General features: G+C 34.6%; 1 protein-coding gene across 1 annotated transcript in view; it reads left to right on the top strand.

Moving 5' to 3' along the window:
• The first annotated feature begins 2,257 nt into the window (after window positions 1-2,257).
• The window catches only part of LOC118733242, a 58,064-nt gene continuing 41,983 nt past the window's right edge, over window positions 2,258-18,338 (top strand). The window contains exon 1 of the mRNA XM_036462566.1: window positions 2,258-2,359. The gene's annotated coding sequence lies outside the window, so the exon portion shown is untranslated. The remainder of the gene's footprint in view (window positions 2,360-18,338) is intronic.

Here is an 18,338-nt window from a genome sequence, read left to right as displayed (position 1 = left end):
AAACGTTATTTTTATTTTCGTTTCAACATTCCTCATCCTCTCCTCAAAGTTGTATTTAATTTTAGAATGAAGTCATATGCCTAGTGTATATACCTACATATGTAGCATGTGTTTTTAAATCTTACCATATTTTCTTCACTGCAATGCTGTCATTTCTTTTGCTATTTTACATTTTTCTCACTTTTTACTCCGTGCGCAAATTTCGAATTTTACTCGCTTGACTTGCTGCTGCGCATGCGCACACGTTCACTTGTTATAAATATTTTCGTATGGCATCGTCGCCTCTGTTGTACATTTTCTTTTTTATTTGTGTTGTTGCTTTTATTCATTTTATTTTTTTCTCTGAATCTCAAACACTTCGCTTGCGCTTAATATTTTTTTTTCTTTTCATAGTCTCTGCCAGCTTTTGTTCTTATTGTTTTTTCTATTTAGCGTTTTTGTGCAGAGGTATTTTCTCCCATCCATCAGCTTGTTTATAAGTAAAGTAATCTATGTATGTGGGTACCTATTAATGTGTGAGTAAGCATAAATGTTGATTTTTTAATATTCTACCCAAGTCGCAGAGACGTTTATGTGTTTACTATTTTGCTTGTTTGTTACTTCTCTTGCGGCTGCTATTCATGCCATTGATCCACTGATCCATATTTCTCGGATACAGACGCAAGCGTGCAAGCGCTAATTAATAATATTATATTATGGCCGTCTTTGCTATTTGCTGCACTTTTTTTATTGGTCTGCTGGTTGCATGCTACTGCCAGCTAAGTTACTTTATAGCCAAGTTTAACTCAGCCAACACTAAGGCGATGAAATCAAGTAAACGTGTAAGCAGTTTGGCGCACAGGTAGCCAAGCTGTGGCGAATTTACTCTTTAGTATTTATGTTTGTATAAATGCATTTATTTATTAAGCATTTAATAGTTCTTGTTACTGATTTTATTTTTGTGCTTACCACAGATTTTTGGCTCATATTTCCTTTAGTTTTTTTGTAAAGGGTCCCGTGGATTTTTCAAATGCAGCACTTCGATAACTCATAACGTACAAAGCTGCTAATCGAAAAAAACTCCCCTTTTAAAATGGTTTGATTCTTTTTTACTTTTTTATTTTATTATTAAAAAAAAATTAATGGCAAACAATTTTTGTATAAACCATTTTTTATTAATAGCGCTTTTATAGAACTGGATCACAAACTTGTGTCTATTCTGTTTACCGGATGCCCCTATCCAATTTCTATATAGAATCACTCTCTGATTTCGAAAATCGGGTTAATTTTTTCCTATGGATAAGTTTCCGAGATAATTTCGATTTACCGTTATTCGACTTAAAAAAAGTGGTCCGACCTAATCACGAATATCTTACGAACGGATTCAACAATTTTAATCAAAGTATCCATAGTTTCTGAGAAATTAATTAATCATTCGTGATTTTATATATTTTTTTTAATTAAAAATTAAATTTTTTTTTAAAGATTAAATTTTTTTTTTTTTTTAAATTAAAAAAAAACTAAAATTTTACCAGGGGAAAAAATTAAAGAAGTTAACAGATTCTGCGTAATTTTTTTCTCTGGTACAAAAAAATTCAGCTACCAGTGAAGAAAAACGATGGATAAATAAAAAAGAAATATTTCGTCAAAAGAAAATGCCCAAGGAGTTTTTGTTTGAAATATGAGCAGGAAAGAATGTTACTCATACGCCATGTACATTAATTCCTGCTCATTTTCAAAACAAAACGAGAAAATATAAAAGCTCTCTTTACAAAAAAAAAAAAAACAAGAAAAAAGAAAAAATATAGTTTTTTTGTGTTTTTCGTATTAGCGATTTCAAACTTTTTAATTGAAAAAGTATTTTTACAGAAAGACAAGACGAACAACAGAATTGCAAACAGAGACGATATCCTCTACAAGCGTACCATTCGTACTGCCTTTTGTTCGAGATAGAAAATCGAGCTGGTAATTCAAACTGAGCAGTGGAAAACACGTTTACATAATTTGGCTGTAGCTAAATGTGTGGAAGTGCTTGCTATTATTTTTTAGGTTCTAGATTCGAATACCCACTCAAAAATTGTTAAAATTGTAGTCATTTACAGAAAACTACACTTCCATTAGTGTTTTTCGTATCAAAATCGGTCTGGTATAAAAGCCAAACGAAGGCGGCTAAATTTTATGTTAGCCTAATATTATATTAATTATTTAAAAAATAATGCATTAAATAAATAGATGGGATAAAATTATTAAACAATTTAACCTTTTCATTTTCAGGAATAAAAATAAAATCAAATTTTAAATTGAAACACATTGCTTGAAATAATCATCGGGATTGGTGAAGAAAAGCAATTTGGATTAAACTTTTCGGTGTATTTTTGAGGTAAGTAAACAAGAATCGAATAACTGCATTACCGTTAGAAATTGCAAAAAAAAATTAAATGCTTCCTATGTAAATTGGCCCAAATGTAAATTGGCCTAAAAATAGATCTTAATGAATGTCTTAGCAAAATACGGGTTTTAATGTCTTAAAGTCTTTGTGAACTTCCAAGGGAGCACGACCAAGAAGATAATTATTTCCCAACTACAAGCTACTTTTAAAAAATTTTGTCTATGATCTAGCAAACGAAAAATTAATACGACCAGCCTGATCTCTTCGCCTGGGTAAGATCAAAAAAGTTATCAAAGCTTATATGCCTTAAGCAGGAAGGTAATACCTTACACCATTGATGGCTAAGAGTCTCGTTTCATAGCAGCGAGACTGCAAGAACTAGAAAGGAAAGCACTTAATCTTCTCTTTAAATTCCGACTTCTGGGGACGCCTTTTTCCCCACAACAAATGTGAAGTGGCGGTTACAAAGCTAAAAAGCCTATCAAATCTACAAATAGTTCAGCAAAATCGAGTTAAATTTTTTGTTTCGGCGATCATGCACTTTGGGTCTAAGTGTGTCGCTGTCATTCAGCGGCAGCCACACCTACCTACCTACATACATACCATGTATATGTAAAATTAAATTGCTATTATTTCGAAGCTGAGTGCATACATTAACAAAAGATTTTTTGACAGAATTCAGCTATCAATGAAATTCATTCAGCAAAATATCGATAAAACTAAAAAAGAAATTAATTTTCTTAATAACAAAAACATGTTTTTTTTGTGACCCAGTAAACTCTTTAAGCAGCCACAGCGAATCTAACCTACACAGAAATATAAGTACGCATGTATGTATGAAAGTAGTATATAAACATATAATATCTCCATAAATTATCATTTATGTGCGAACAGACACAGTCACACACATAACAATACTTTGCTTATTTAGCTATCAAGAGCTTTTGTCGATGCGCATGCGTGACTTTTCGAATAGCCAGAGGTGATGAAAAAATCCGCATTCAACCACAAAAATCCACCTGTACGACGTATTTAGGTGTGTGTTTAAATTTTGCATACCACAAATCAATCAAAGCGCCAAACGACCTTTTCATTTTCTCTTTCCGCAGAATGCGCACTGTTTTTTTTTTCTTTTATTATTATTTCGCTTCTTCGCACGTCTTCTTTTGACTCACCTCAGCGATTTCTTCGAGAACCTAACTGTTGTATGCCAATCAATTCGTGTACATATGTATGTATTAAATTTAATTTAGCACATTTTTTATTGTATTCTGCGCCAATTTTTTTACACAAATAAAATTTTATCTGTATGCTTGACAAACGAATTTTTGGTTAAATGCGCTGTTCTTTCTTTATTTTACACCTGCCTGCAGCTGTTTGAATCAGCTTTTATTGAGTGTAAAAATTAATAATTTTATTGATTATTTTTTTGTTTTTTTTTTTTTTACTTTCCAACGCTTGGCTGCTTGAGTAGCTATGAAAACAATTTTCAGTCATGCTTCTGGATTTTTAATTAAACCAAATGCGGTGGCTTCAGCTACACTTCAGCTGCGTCATATTTTCCCAATAACTCTGAGATTCCATTTTCATGGATCGTAAAGGCGACTTTTATTACATCAAGCATGAAAGTTTGCCGAATCTATGGTATTTTTTATGGCATCGACTTTTGTTCGCTTACTTGCGCGCTTAAGTTATAGTTAAGTTTGTCTGAGAGGCGTTGGATTGACGCACCCGTACTTACACACTTCTTTTTGCTTTTATAGGATAAGTGTTTATGTGCATGCACATGAATATATATGTACACACATAGCTCTTGTTCCTTATATCAAAGCAGCGCTCAGCTCAAACAAAAATGCTTGTCATAATTTATGCTTACTGTTTGCTCGTATTTTTCGCTGATTTACCGCTTATAATAATAAAATTTCGTATGCTTTATTATCTCTTTAGGACCTTGCAATTTTACACTATTTAATTTATTTTGAATGTGTATGAGTTTATGAGCCTATTAAATAATAACACATACCCAGATAAGTCTCAAACAGTAGAAATAGCTAAATGGCTTCTGCTATATACACACATAACTACCAGCCAATAATTTGCGAACGTTGCCACATCTCAAAATGAGTTAAAATGACAAAAACAAATCTGCTGTGATAACTACTTTATGATTTTTAATAGAAAAGATGCATAACTAATTTAATTTTCATTGGAGTCCACCCTACTATGTATATATTTTTGTAAGCTAAAATGTCCAAATGGATAAAATGTGGGAAAATGCGACTTTTTGCTCAGAAAACTTCAACTCTTTTTGCATTATTTTTTACTAAGTACAGCGCGGCTATCTTCCATTTTTTGTTGAATGTAGAAAACTGCGTTTTACGTTTTCTCTATGACGTCAGGATTTTATTTCAAAGGAATTTAAAAGATATGATTAATTAAAACAAGTAAAAAAGTCCAAGTTCGGCCAGAGCCGAACATTAGATACCCGGCGCAAGTATTAAACACAGTTTTTTTAACTTTTCCGAAAACTACCGGTACATGGTAAGCAGGGGTGGTTTTACCACTACTATAAAAAAACACCTTCGCTAAACTTATATATGTAGTTATATGTGGGCGGTATCACGCCCATTTTTCAAAATTCCATGAAAATGCTACTTCTTTTCTAAGGATTGTTGTTAGTATCTACTTATAAATTTTGAGTAAATTAGCGTCTTTAAATTTCGAAATATCGAAGTTTCAAGCATTTCTGAAATTTGCCGTAGTTGATTTCAATAATTTTCAACATTTTGCTTTTATGTAGCAAGCTCAATAATCATACCGAGTTTTGTACAAATTGATCGAACGGTTATCGAGATACACATATATGGTCATAAGTGGGCGTCGCCACGACCATTTTCCAAAATTTTATCATGAACGTACTTTTTGCTAACGAATTACTGCAAACATAAATTTTTAATAAATAAGCTTCCGTGTTTGCTGATTTATCGAAGATTTCGTGTTTCCCTAAATTACCGTTATATGGGATGTGGGCGTGTTTATTGTCCGATTTTAAAAATTGTCGGCCATGTTATACCAAGGAAAAGAACTGTGGCAAGTTTGGAAGAGATTGGTGCAGCGGTTACCAAGATAACCACACGTAACCATAAGTGGGCGTGGCTACGCCCATTTTTCAAAAATTTATAATATTCTTATTTTTCGTCTAAAACTTATTGTAAATATCAATTTTGAGTGAATAATCTTCAGTAGTTACTGAAATATCGCAGTTTTCGTATTTCTGAAAATTACCGTTATATGGGAGGTAGGCGTGGTTATTGTCCGATTTTGCCAATTTTCAATATTATCCGTCCTACGCTAGAAAGAAGTGCAAGTTTCGTTAAGATATCTCAATTTCTACTCGAGTTACGGACGGACGGACGAACAGACAGTCACCGCTTAATCGATTTCTCTTTTCATCCTGATCATTTATGTGCACATTTGTCTATATCTATCTCGATTCGTTTTGCCTGTTACAAACAACCGTTATGTGAACAAAGTTATAATACCCTTGTGCACAAGCGCGCTCGGCTATAAAAATTATTAAAAAATTCAGGGCAAAGTACTAGAATAATAATATGGGTACCAAATGAAAGAGATTGTTCTGTAGAATTAAAAAACTAACACTCTTGGGTCACAAGGACGAATAGGTATTGCAAAAGCCCTTTCAATAATTTGTCTTTTTTTTAAGCTAATGAAGTTAAAAGGACGGAATTCGAGAATTTGGTAGTATATTTATTAATAAAGTCTTTAACCATCGCTATGTAATTGTTGTTATTTTTTTTTTGATACCTTCGGTATTTATGTATAAAATTGGTCGTGAAAGTGGCGGTACCTGAGATTGTGGCGAGAACATGATTGGTCGATTTCCCGGGTATTGAAATACTCGAAAATGTGCGAACCAAAAATCGAAAGCCCTAATTAATGAAGAAAAAAATTTAACGTAAAAAATAGTAGCTCATCAGCCAAGGCGAGGCATCAATGCCCCTGATCCCTCCATACCTCTGTCTATGCCACTGATATGTAGATAAGAAATCCTTCTATGAGACTAAATATCAAGTTTCGAGATCCGCGTTAAAGCTTTTAGACTTGTTCAAAAAAATTAAGTTTGTGAACATTTTCTTAACTCAGTTAAGCGAAAATTTTGCGGTACATTTCTCTTTCTTTTATTTTTCGAGATCCATCGCAAATAGCTTCTAATATTTAAGAAATTATACAAAACATTTTTCAATTTATACAGTTAGTTCTTCGACCACAAAACTCATAACCATTGCCAGATTAAGTTTATGTAAATACAATTTCGTTGTTATTACTATGGGTTGGAATGCAAATCCGTTAACGGTGCTGACAAGTAAAAGTAGCACTCATTCACTTTGTGTGTTTTGACTTCTGCGGCATTTTAATAATTTACAAAATTTTATGTGCGGTTGAAATGAAATATCTATGTATGTATATACATAAGTATGTATTTTGTATAAAAAAAAAACTAACAGCAACCACAGACAGTCAGTTCATTTGTATTGTGCCTTTTTGTGAATGTAAATATTTGTGCATCAGCCGCAGAAATGAAATTAATGAATGGGTTGGAAGTGTGTGTAAATAGTGAGTTACCAAAAGCAAGCGCCAAGCTGTGAGTGAGAAAATTAACTACTATTAACCTCCTTACTATATACTAAGTAAGTTGCTGTTGCTATGGCGTAGCTTCATTAATTTATTTGGAGTGTGAAGAAATTAATTTAATGGTTTGGGGATGGAATTTAAGAAAACACTGATATTAAGAATTTTTAGGAAAAACGATTTGAAAAGATTTATATTCACCTTCCTGAACTAGTTTTCCCTCACACGCTTTGCTGAGTGTATGAAATTTCTGCGTATTATATTAGGTGTAATTTGTTTCAATAAAACTTAGCACCAATAAGCTCAGCCATAACCATAGAGCTCTAGAAATTCTTATTTTTTATGCACCTACAAAATATTTTCTAACTAAAATCTCCTTAAACCTCCTTCGTCTGACAACCATATTGGGATAGATATTCCAATTATCTAATTCCCTTAAAGTATAATTTTATTTTTTAAATTTATGGCAACCCTCATACAAGTAGTTAAGTAATGAAGCCTTTTCGAAGCCATTTCGATTGATACACATATTGTAAAAAATTCATTTAAATTAATTGAATCAAATTTTTTAACAGCTGGCAACCCTTGTAAAAACCTCTATAATATTCAAATACTCAACAAGCTTTCGCCTGACACCTATTTTTTAATTTTTCATATAGCTATTCAAAATATTTTCAAACTAGACCCATATTAAACATCTTTCGCCTGACACACATTTTGTAATACAAATTTCGAATAAATAATTCTCTTAGTTCAAGTTGAATTTGATTTTTTATTAATATGGCAGCGCTTCTCCATGAGTATAGAATTGATTTTGTATATCTACATACCGAGTTCCAGTACTCTACTGTCATGTTGATTGATGGAGTACTACTAGTTAAAGCTCGAAATCTTAACAAACAAACAAACTCACTGTCGCATTTATTATATTAGTAAGGTTAAATATTTATGTATATTAACACTATATCGATCAACATACATACATAATGCCATTGTAATGCAATAAACTTTATTGTACTACAACTAGCAGAAACTAAGTAAGAACCATATAATTTATAAGATATTTTTAAGTTCCATCATCAAGAAATTAAAAAATATATATATATCAATGATTGATATACATTCATACATACGTACCTATGTATTTCACTCAATTCTTTTAGTACTACCTCAAAAATTTTCCAGTTTCAATACTTTCTGTCATAAACCTTTGCAAGCGCAAAAAATTTGTTAAAATGAGGTAAATGTCGCGAAAAAGTAACTCCAAGAAATTCCAAATATTTGCAGTTAAATAACAACAACAAACAAACAAAAGCAGCAAAAGCAAACTTGAAAAAGAAAAACACAAAACAAGCTTTTACTTAAAACTGACCGGCTCGTGCAGCCGCAGCCGCAGCAGCAGCAGTCACAGCGCAACAAATATTTGACTACAGAACAAATAAACACAAAAGACTTAAGAAGCGAACTTGCAACGGAAGTTTTACGTGTCTTCATATGTACATATGTACGTAGTTATATTTATTTGTAGACATGTGTGTGCGTGCAGTTGAACGCATTACAATGTTGCAATGCAGACATTGTTGAGTATCAGGCGGGGACACAAAAAAAAATGCAATAACGGAGAAATATTGGAAGATCCGAAATAAAACTGCAACTAAATACGAGAGCAGGTTGAAAAGTTAGTGATTTTTCAATAAAAGATTTTTTTACGGTAACAAGGCACATTATTTTTCGGCATTTTTCAGCTTGACATAATTTGTGCGAATACAAGAAAATACAAATATGAAGAGCAACCGAAGAAAAATATGAACACACATACCGAGACGAATATGGAAACGCATACGAAGACCAATCGAAGATGAATACGGAAAAAAAACACGGAGATGAATTCGAACGCAAATACGTGTAGAAATATGAAGAGTAATACTAAGACAAAATAAGAAGGTATGTACGAGGATAAATACGAATACAAAATAGAAGACGAATGTGAAAGCGAATGGGAAAATGAACACGAATACGAAGACAGCGACTAAAAGGAATATGAAGGCGAATACCCAGATTAATACCAAGAATAATACGGCGAGGAAAGCGAATATGAAGGAGGAATACGAAGCCTATAGGAATAGAAAGATGTGGCCTAAAGCGAAAACGAAGACCAGCTGAAGGCAAATACGAATACGAAGATGAATACCAAGAATAATACGTCGAGGAAGGAGAATCTGAAGAAGAAATAAGAACCCTATAGGAATAGGAAGATGGGGCCTAAAGCGAAAACGAAGACCAGCTGAAGGCAAATACGAATACTAAGATGAGGTCGAATACGAATATGAAGACGAATACCGACACTAAGACTTAGAATAAGGTCTGTAGTAAACTTAGTTGGAATTTCTGCAAAAAGAAAAGAGCTAGGCATAAATCGAAGGAAGTTTTGCTTCTGTGGCGTGGAACTCTTTTTTATATATTTAAGATTTCTTGCTCTGTTTTAGGTTTTTTTGAGAGGACCTTTACTTCAACTCAACTTTTTGTGCAAATAAGTGACCGGCTACCTAATGTACTGAGTGCATGTGCTGTGCGCAAAACAACAACACAATGGGTAGACTTAAGTAAACAAATATACGCAGAAAGCAGAACGACAAAACAATACACCGAACGTATTAGGACCAATATTAGGTAAAGTAACGACAACAACAATGGTGTAACCTAAACGGAAACATATATAACACACGGAAAATTATGTCAAAAACTAAGAAATGTATTTAAACAAAACAAAATCTTGTTTAAGGGTCGACCGGATTGGTTACGAACCGAATATGACTGAGCTCAGGGTGCGGGATGCTAGATAGAAGGCGATAGAGAAAACACAGAGCGAAACCTACCGAAAAGAAAAATAATTGGACGAAGCCTAACAGACAATACTAATAATTATAATGTGGTCGGTGGGCGTCTCCACCACAGGGTGCTCCGTTGGTTGTATGGCGTCCAAATCCATTCCGGTCCATGCCTCTCCTAGCGCCTGCTCTGTACATCCAACTGGCACTTAATTTACGAACCACTCGAGGTAATACCTTTCCTGGTACTATATTGAGGAAAATTAATTTTTAAAATGTCACTTCTACTTGTATAAAATCTGTGCCACGGCTAGAAAAAGGTGTGTTCTCGCCTCTAATTATTGATTAGATCTGCCCGGCGCGCAGCTACGAGTTGGGCCGCAACCTAGGCGCCAGTCCGCAAAACCATTGGGCTCCAGTGCCGGTGTTGTTGGTGCCTGAAGAATTGGCGCCGACCCGTTAATTCCTTAAACCAATTAGGTGCCACCGACAAACAAATTCTTCGCTCAAGTTGAGCACACACTAATACAACTCAGTGTCGGCAGATTTCACTCCTATTGGCGGAAGTGAAGGGAAATAGGCAAATAAGCGAAGGGGAAACAAAAGAAGCATTTGCTTGTTTCGCTGAGCTGGGTTAGCCAGCGGATAGCAGTAAGCGATGTACCAGAGTTGGACGCAATAGGCACCGCAGAAACTCCGCAGTTCGCGATTTCTAAACTGGGGTCCAAAATCTTTCAGACGCTCTTCGCCGTAGTCGTCCGTAAGGGAAGCAAAAATGAAAATTTAGAGAATTAGTCGACCAACGTTAAAATGTACTCGCCGAATTGCGACAGTTGACGAGCCTACAGCGCAGCCACTTCACGCTCTTTCGTTCTTCGATCGTCCATTCCATGGATTTAATTTCGAAATTCAGTAAGACACTTTATCTACTGAAAATTATGGCGGAGAGTCTTTATAATATTTATTAAGTCTTTCTTTGGTTTTGACGATGGTTTTTAACGCAAATAGTGCACATAAAATTGATTTTTCCCATTTCTGTCGAAATTTACGGGGTGACGTAGCTTGCCTTAAATTTGATGGTGGTTTAATCAGAGTTCATTATGCTACGAGCGGATTTGCATTTAAATTGAATGCGGGGAAAATTAAAAATTTCACTGACTTATCAAACTGCCCGCGTAATAAAAGCAACGAAGTGGAAACCTGCAAACATACATATGTACATATATACACTCCAATATTGTACATATGTATGCATATTAACCAGTTGCTTCACTCAGCACCTACCCACCATTTACGCAGTCTATGCAGTTCGGCTTGTTCTACGCTCGTCGCTCGCACGCATCTCGAGTGTTAGTTTTTAGCGACATTCCACGCTTCCTGCAACATTTTTGTTTGCAACTTTGTTATCTGCATCGTTGTTGTTGCTATATTTGTACCATTTCTATTTATTTATTTTTAATTTTTTTTCGGTGTTTTGTCGCTTTTGTGTATTTTTGTGTATTTTTTTGTTTTTATTTATTTTTTTGAAGCATCTCGTACATATTTTATTGCACTTTGTTTCAATCTTGTCTGCCTCCAATGCCAGCCGGTTTGTTTGTGTTTCTTTTTTACATATAGTTACTCTTTTGTTTTTACTGGCGTGTCTGCGAGATTCTGTGTGCGTCTTGTTTCTTTTTTTAAGCTAGTTCTGGCTTTCTGGACAACATGTTAGTATGCGCCACACAGCAGCTAACTAAGCAGGATGCTTTTAGTGGAGGAGCTCGCGGGCGCGTACATACATTGTTATCCAGCTGCAAGGCGCAACGACTAGTTATTCGACATGCCAATGTGCTATGGAATGTGTTTTTTCGTTTTTTTTTTTTAATTTTTGTTTTTGCTCTATGCAATTTCTATTGCCGTACCCGCTGCTGTCTGCACAACATGAAAATCCAGCCACCGTGTCGTAAATATTTAACGCATTTAATGGCTCATTTAGCTAAAGCAACATCTCAACCTTAGTTTAGCTAAGTCCAGCAGCCTAGCGTAATCATTTGACGCATTTTAGTCTGCATTCAGCTGCCTTGTGGCCTCGTATTTGCGTTAATCATTTTACAATTCCAGAAATTCAGCAAATTAACTGTTTACTAATACCATAACTAATTTATGGAGCGACTTACAAACGGTCAACTAGTCAGGCAGACATACATACATACATATATAGAAACACATATACTCGCAGAGTCCATAAAATAAATTGCATTGGCAGCTACCATTGCTGAATGTTTGACTGCCTGACTTGGCTTTTGAATGCAACTTAAATATGGTTCAGGTGCCATTCAATCGTTTTGAGCGTATTTGGTACGCAGCTCGACACATCGCTTTCTGTGTTCTTAATTCTACAACCCAGTCGACAAAATTAACAATAAAAAGGACTGCTTGAATCGCTGCTCTTTTGAAGCGATTCTTTACTTGAGTTGTTTGTATGTCGTGGCCAGTGTGTCGAGGCGTTCTGCCTTGGCATCCCCTAGAAGGGAAGAATTCGAACTAAAGAATAATGATGCACTATAACGGCCGCTCCGACCACTCTGGAGGACCTGGGCTCGATCGCTGGTAATGAGCAACATCTCAATTAGGAACATTTTTGAATTGTAAGTGTGTTCGGTTTGGAGTAAATGCAAACGCAGATGTAGCGAAAAAGCGACACGCGCGTAGGGCTCTAATTCCAAACGAGAATGCGACAGAAGAAGGTAGGTCAGCCAATAAAGTTTAGGTACAGCGAATTTTTTACAATATGGGCAACTTTTTTTGAAATATTTTATTTTTCGCAAATTTTTTATAAAAATGTGGTTAATTCTACAAAAAAAACCTCAAGATCCCGAGTTCCAAACCTTGTGCAAAACCAAAGAAAATTCTGCAAAATTTAATTCAAATATTGCACTTCTTATTTACGCCCACTAGAAAAAGGTTGATGTACAGTTTTTTAGCCCATTCAATTTTACTTGCACTTTATTATACTAAAATTGAATGGGCTAAAAAACTGCTATTTCCTAAAAAGTGTAAATAAGAAGTACAATATATGGATGAAAATTTGCAGAATTTTCTTTAATCTTGCTTAAGGTTTAGAACTCTGATTTTTGAGGATTTTGTTGTAGAATTAACCATATTTTTATATAAAATTTGCTAAAAATAAAATATTTAAAAAATAGTTGCCGGTATTGTAAAAAATTCGCTGTACCTAAACTTTATTGACTGACTGTATTTTATATCTAAATGTTTTTTTTTAATTCCAATTTATTCAGCATCTTTCTATGTATGTACGATATTTAGCATTTTTTATGCAAGTTATGAAAATAACAAATTTTTATATTTTTATATTTACATAAATATGAGTGTAAGACGAAAGAGTTATACGAAAGTTTTTGGTTCAAAATACTTTTAATTAGGGTTGTCACCTTTTCAAAAGTCATATTTATCCACTTAAGTAACCTTTTTATTTCTTGAAGTTAGACATTTTTTATCGTTACAGGGGTATTTAAAATTAAAGAAACCGATCCATGCGAGACTTCTCTACACTCAGAAACGGCTATACGAATTACATCAAATTTGGCAGAGGGATGACTTATAACTGTGACTTAAATTTTTAATATATTTTTTAGGTTTTTTTAAAAGGGAAAAGGAAAGGAAAATCTATTTGCCAGAGATGGCGAGAAACTGAGTAAAATTTAAATGCCCAAATATTTCTATTAGTAGTACAAATTTAATAACAGATACGAACAGACGCGACTGTTGCGCTTACTTTTCTAATTTTCATCCAGTTGCCATGGAAACACATCTTGTCATCTGTCGTAAAATATCAGATCTATTCGAAGATCATCTGATACAGATTCGAAAAAAAATTCTAATAAAAAAAGTCCTACCTGAAATCATATCTTTAGAAGTGTTCTTCAAATTGTCGACTGGGCAGATACATTTGTAGTTATACACACATAAATATATGAAAATACATATGAAGTTGTAATGCCAATTTTAACTGGTAATTATAAGCTCGTTGCGCGTATCTCATTGGATTTGATGAGTTGCGGAAAATGCTGGCCGCTCGCCACAACAAATGTTGTTTACTATCTGTGTTGGATTGCAGCCGGCCGTGTGTTGCATGTCGCCGCCATCGAAACTAACTAGTGCGCACTTCGGGATTTTCATTCCAAATACCTTTATGGCAGCTGCAATACTTCCCATTTATTTGATATTTGTTGTTGTCTATTTTCTATGGTTCATTTGTTCTATTGCTTTCTTTTGCTGCTTGCGCCAATAATGTTTTGTTATATTTATTACCTTTTTCGTACCAAATTTATATTACCAATTTGCAGCTGCACTGATCGTCATTTGCTTTCATAGTGGACATATTGTTTTTGTATTTAGTTAAATTTAGTCTTGAATTAGTTAATTAAAGGACATTTGCAATTCCTTATCTCTAAACATGCATATGTTGAACATACATATGTATATACATATATACGTAAGTAAAAAGATAAGATTTTAGTGGACCAGTGCTTGGTCTTCTTTTCTGCTTAAGCGGATTGGCCAATTTTGATGAAGAGCCTGGGTTCAAGCCCGGGTCAAAGCAACATCGCAATGAGAATATAGAAAAAGGTTTTTTTCTTAACACCGGCCACCCCTCGGCAGGCAAGGGCAACCATCCGAGTGTATTTCTGCAAAACTTCGTGGTTTATAAAATTACATACCCAGAAATTCAGAAAAAAAAGTTCGAAAATTTTATGAAATTTAAAGAATTTTTCTATATTTAATCGACTTCAAAAAAGGAGAAGGTTTTCGATAATTCAATTATTGCCGTAAAGGTGGTACAACAAGTATTTGGATGTAATTCCGATCATTGGATCATGAATTTATTAACTTCTAAATTTGTATACAAGTTTTAAAAATCGGATTTAAACGGTCTTGGCTAAAGTATAGACAATATTTTATAATATGAAAAACATTTTATATATCCAAAAAAAAATCCACTTTGACACTTTTGCTCTTCACTGTATATGAGCTTTACAACGATTAACGGCTCTTCTACGCCGCAGTCTTTCAAAGTTTCTGAGGCGCTTTAAAATTGTGGTTAAAATGTCGCTGGTTGCCATCCATTCTTGGATTCCCTTTGAAATGAGGCAATCTTTAGATTTTGGCGCAAAATCCTCACCATTTACCTTTTCCGGTCTGTTTCTGTGGACTTCCGAAGAATACATAGTATCCACTCCTTTTTCACAAAGGTCGCAAAACGGATCACCTTCGTGTCTGAGTTTAAGTATGACACTTAACAATATTTTATTACTGACAATTTCTCGACATATCTACGTCGATTTTTGGTTCAGTGTGCCATTTGTGTAGTTAAAATAGCCCTTTAAAAAGAAGCTTTATATATAAATATAAAAACTTTCAAGGGGAACTGATTATTTTTTTATTCAAAATTTAATTTAACGGCACAGACATGTACATTAGGGCGTATGACGAAAAAAAGTTTAGCGTGTGTCAGTTTTATTTGAATACTTATGCCGTGAGAAAATTTTTCTATGTAAGCATTTTTTTTAAGACATCAGCCAAGAACAGCCAAATCACGTTTTTTCCTATAACTTTCTTAATTAATATCCGATTTGTAAAATCTCAATGTCACACATGTATGTATTACAAGAACTAACGTATCTGCAAACAATTTTTGTTGAGAGAATTTATTATCTTTGCAATAGGAACTATGCGAAGGCTGCAGTCAAATAGAGCACAGATTCCTCGCAACTACTTCGTTCTCCATGCAAGATAATTCAATTAGATACTCCAGCAGCAGCTGCAATACGGCAAATACTATGTAGAAAAATTCTCATTTTCCAATTTAAGTAATTTAAATTATCGACGGCATTTCCTTTACTAACTAAATACAAATGCCTCATTATTTATAAACTAGGAAGAAAACGCGAACGTTGCCAACCAAGCATATCAATAAATTATTGACGTTTTTATGACTTAACAACATAATTTCAGAGCATATAATCGTACTTCACATAGCAAAGTCGCACAACAGGAAGGAAATAGCTGCAAGCAGATGCCGCAAATGCCTTGGAGAAAAAAAAATTTTAATCTATCAAGAAGAATAAAATAAATCAATAGTGGCGGGTAGAAAGAACAAGTGGTGAAGAGAAGACAAAATAAAAAATAAATAAGCAAATAAATGCCTAACTCTTAAAATACAGGCTGGCTAGTTTAACTGCAGTAGTCAGTCAACTTCCAAGGCAGCTAGACAGACAGACAAACAGCCAAACAGCCATACCACAAGCTAGTCATTATTCTCGCTATAGCAGAAAAAAATGCAGTAATAGCAGCATTCAGCCGCTGTTGCTGGTGTACAGCCAGAGCCAGCCAGAACATACCAAATAAATTCCAACATGTCAATTCGTGGCGGTGAAATTTAGCAAAACTCAAAAAGCAGACAGGAGGCGCTGCATTTGCGACGTGACGCAGCACAACGTTGACGGCCGGTGGCGGAGCAGTGAGCGACGAAAATTGCATGTCTGCTATGGCTGCCAACAACGATTGCTGCACTCACAGTCAGCCCCATGCATCAATGTTTAGAGGTCTGTTGAGATTTTCGCTGGGCTACGGCCAACGCGTACTGCCTTCGGGTTACTCATACGCACTGTATGTACGAACGAGGTTGGCTTGCTGGCTGTTAACATATTGGAAAACTGTTATTGTCGGCTGCGTGTTTTTTTTTTTTTTAATTTTTTTCTATTTTGAAATTGGCTGCCAACTTGCAACATTTAGATATGTTTATTTTTTTTGCAAGCTCATACTCATTCTCTTTACGCATTCCTCAAAGGCTTGGTTTTTATATATTTTTTCTTTGTTTACTGGTTCGTAGCAAAGAATGTGAAGAATCTTTAGAGATGTCTGCTAAATGTGGCAGTTGCCTAGCTGTGGTTACTTTTAATGTCCTAAAAAAAAAAATGGAAAATATTTCAACGGAAATCACTGCGACAGCTACCGTAAGCAGCACAAAAGATCGCCAGTCAACCAAAGCTAGGCAACCAAGGCGAATTTCTTAGTGTCCATTCAATTCGGTCAGCAGTCGTCTGTTCTGTCAGTTATTGCTTAACTATTAGCTATTTTCTATCGACACACACACATACCCTGTCAATACCTTGCAACATTTACTGCCTTCGTTTGGTATTTTGTGGCATTTTGAATGTCTCCACACTTGTACATGAAAATTCGCAAATAGATGTCCGTATTCGTCTTTGCTGTAATTTCGCATTCAACAACATGTCTGGTATGCCACCGCACCGGGTATGTTGTACTCAAGCTTGTCGTCCCTTCGCTTCCACTCGCTCATCACTCACTCACTCTCTGCTGTTGGCTGCGCGCCTGTATGAATGAGTTGTACGAAAGCGCATGCGTTTGACTGCATCTTCGTTTTGCTTAGGCAGCTTATAAGATATTGAAGTTAGCTCTTTGTGTTGCTTTTGCGGTTTTTTTCGTACTTCTGGTGCTATTTATTTATTTTTTTTATTTCTTGTCTTGTTGCAGTCTGTTGCCCATTGTATTTAAGTGGCCTCAAATTGAACTTCGCTGTGTTGTGTGTGCGGTAGGTTTTGCCAGTCAGTTGCTGTTTATTGAATTTGCTGATTAAGATGGATTGCCGACGTCAACATATTTTAAGCAGCACATTTTTAACCATTATAATTATATGCACATAGCGTGGTCATGCGTGCGCTGTGTGTGGTAAATGGAGAAACTCATAAATCATTGGATGCTTGGGTGGCAGTTCGGTGGTCAGGTCTAAGTTTAACTAACTGTTGGTATCAATTATTTTCCGTTAGTAGTTGGGATAGTAAATAATTCTTTGGTATTTTGGCGGCAATTGACCATAAATAGTAGTGAATAAGGGTCAATAAGGCGAAAGGATATGCATTGTTTTTAGTTTTTATAATAGTTATAGATAACTAAATAATAGGTTTAATGCATATAAACAGAATTGAAAACGCTGCACTCCTTAATGCATCTAACTAAGTACACTGGAAGAAAAAATAATAGACTCGTCGTACTTTTAAGAATTTTGGCTATATCTCTTTAGTTTATTTTATGTTTAATATTTTTTTATAAAAGCCTATGTAGATATTCAACAAACATCATATAAAAGCAACTTTGATCAAAAATTATAAAAAATCGACAAATTTTCACCAAATTTTCAAAATTTTTATTCAGAATTTTTAGAGTTATTTTTGGTATGTAGCCCATTCAATTTTAGTATAATAAAGTGCAAGTTTCAGTTGGCTACAAAATACCGTTGATTTTTGAGAATTTTTTTGTTGACGATGCTAGGCATTTTCTTCCATATAAAAATATTGTCGAGCACGCTTTTTATGGGGAAAAAAGCGTGACACCGTTGTTAACGAAATATGTATACATATCACTTCAATTATATTGCATGCGCCCTACAGTGCACAGTGCGTCGTGTAGAG

Source organism: Rhagoletis pomonella, unplaced genomic scaffold, assembly GCF_013731165.1.
Source record: "Rhagoletis pomonella isolate Grant_MI unplaced genomic scaffold, Rhpom_1.0 Rhpom_scaffold_00002, whole genome shotgun sequence".
NCBI classification, from domain to species: Eukaryota; Metazoa; Arthropoda; class Insecta; order Diptera; family Tephritidae; genus Rhagoletis; species Rhagoletis pomonella.
Note: the sequence above shows the minus strand (reverse complement) of the source record. Positions and strands in the feature narration are given on the sequence as shown.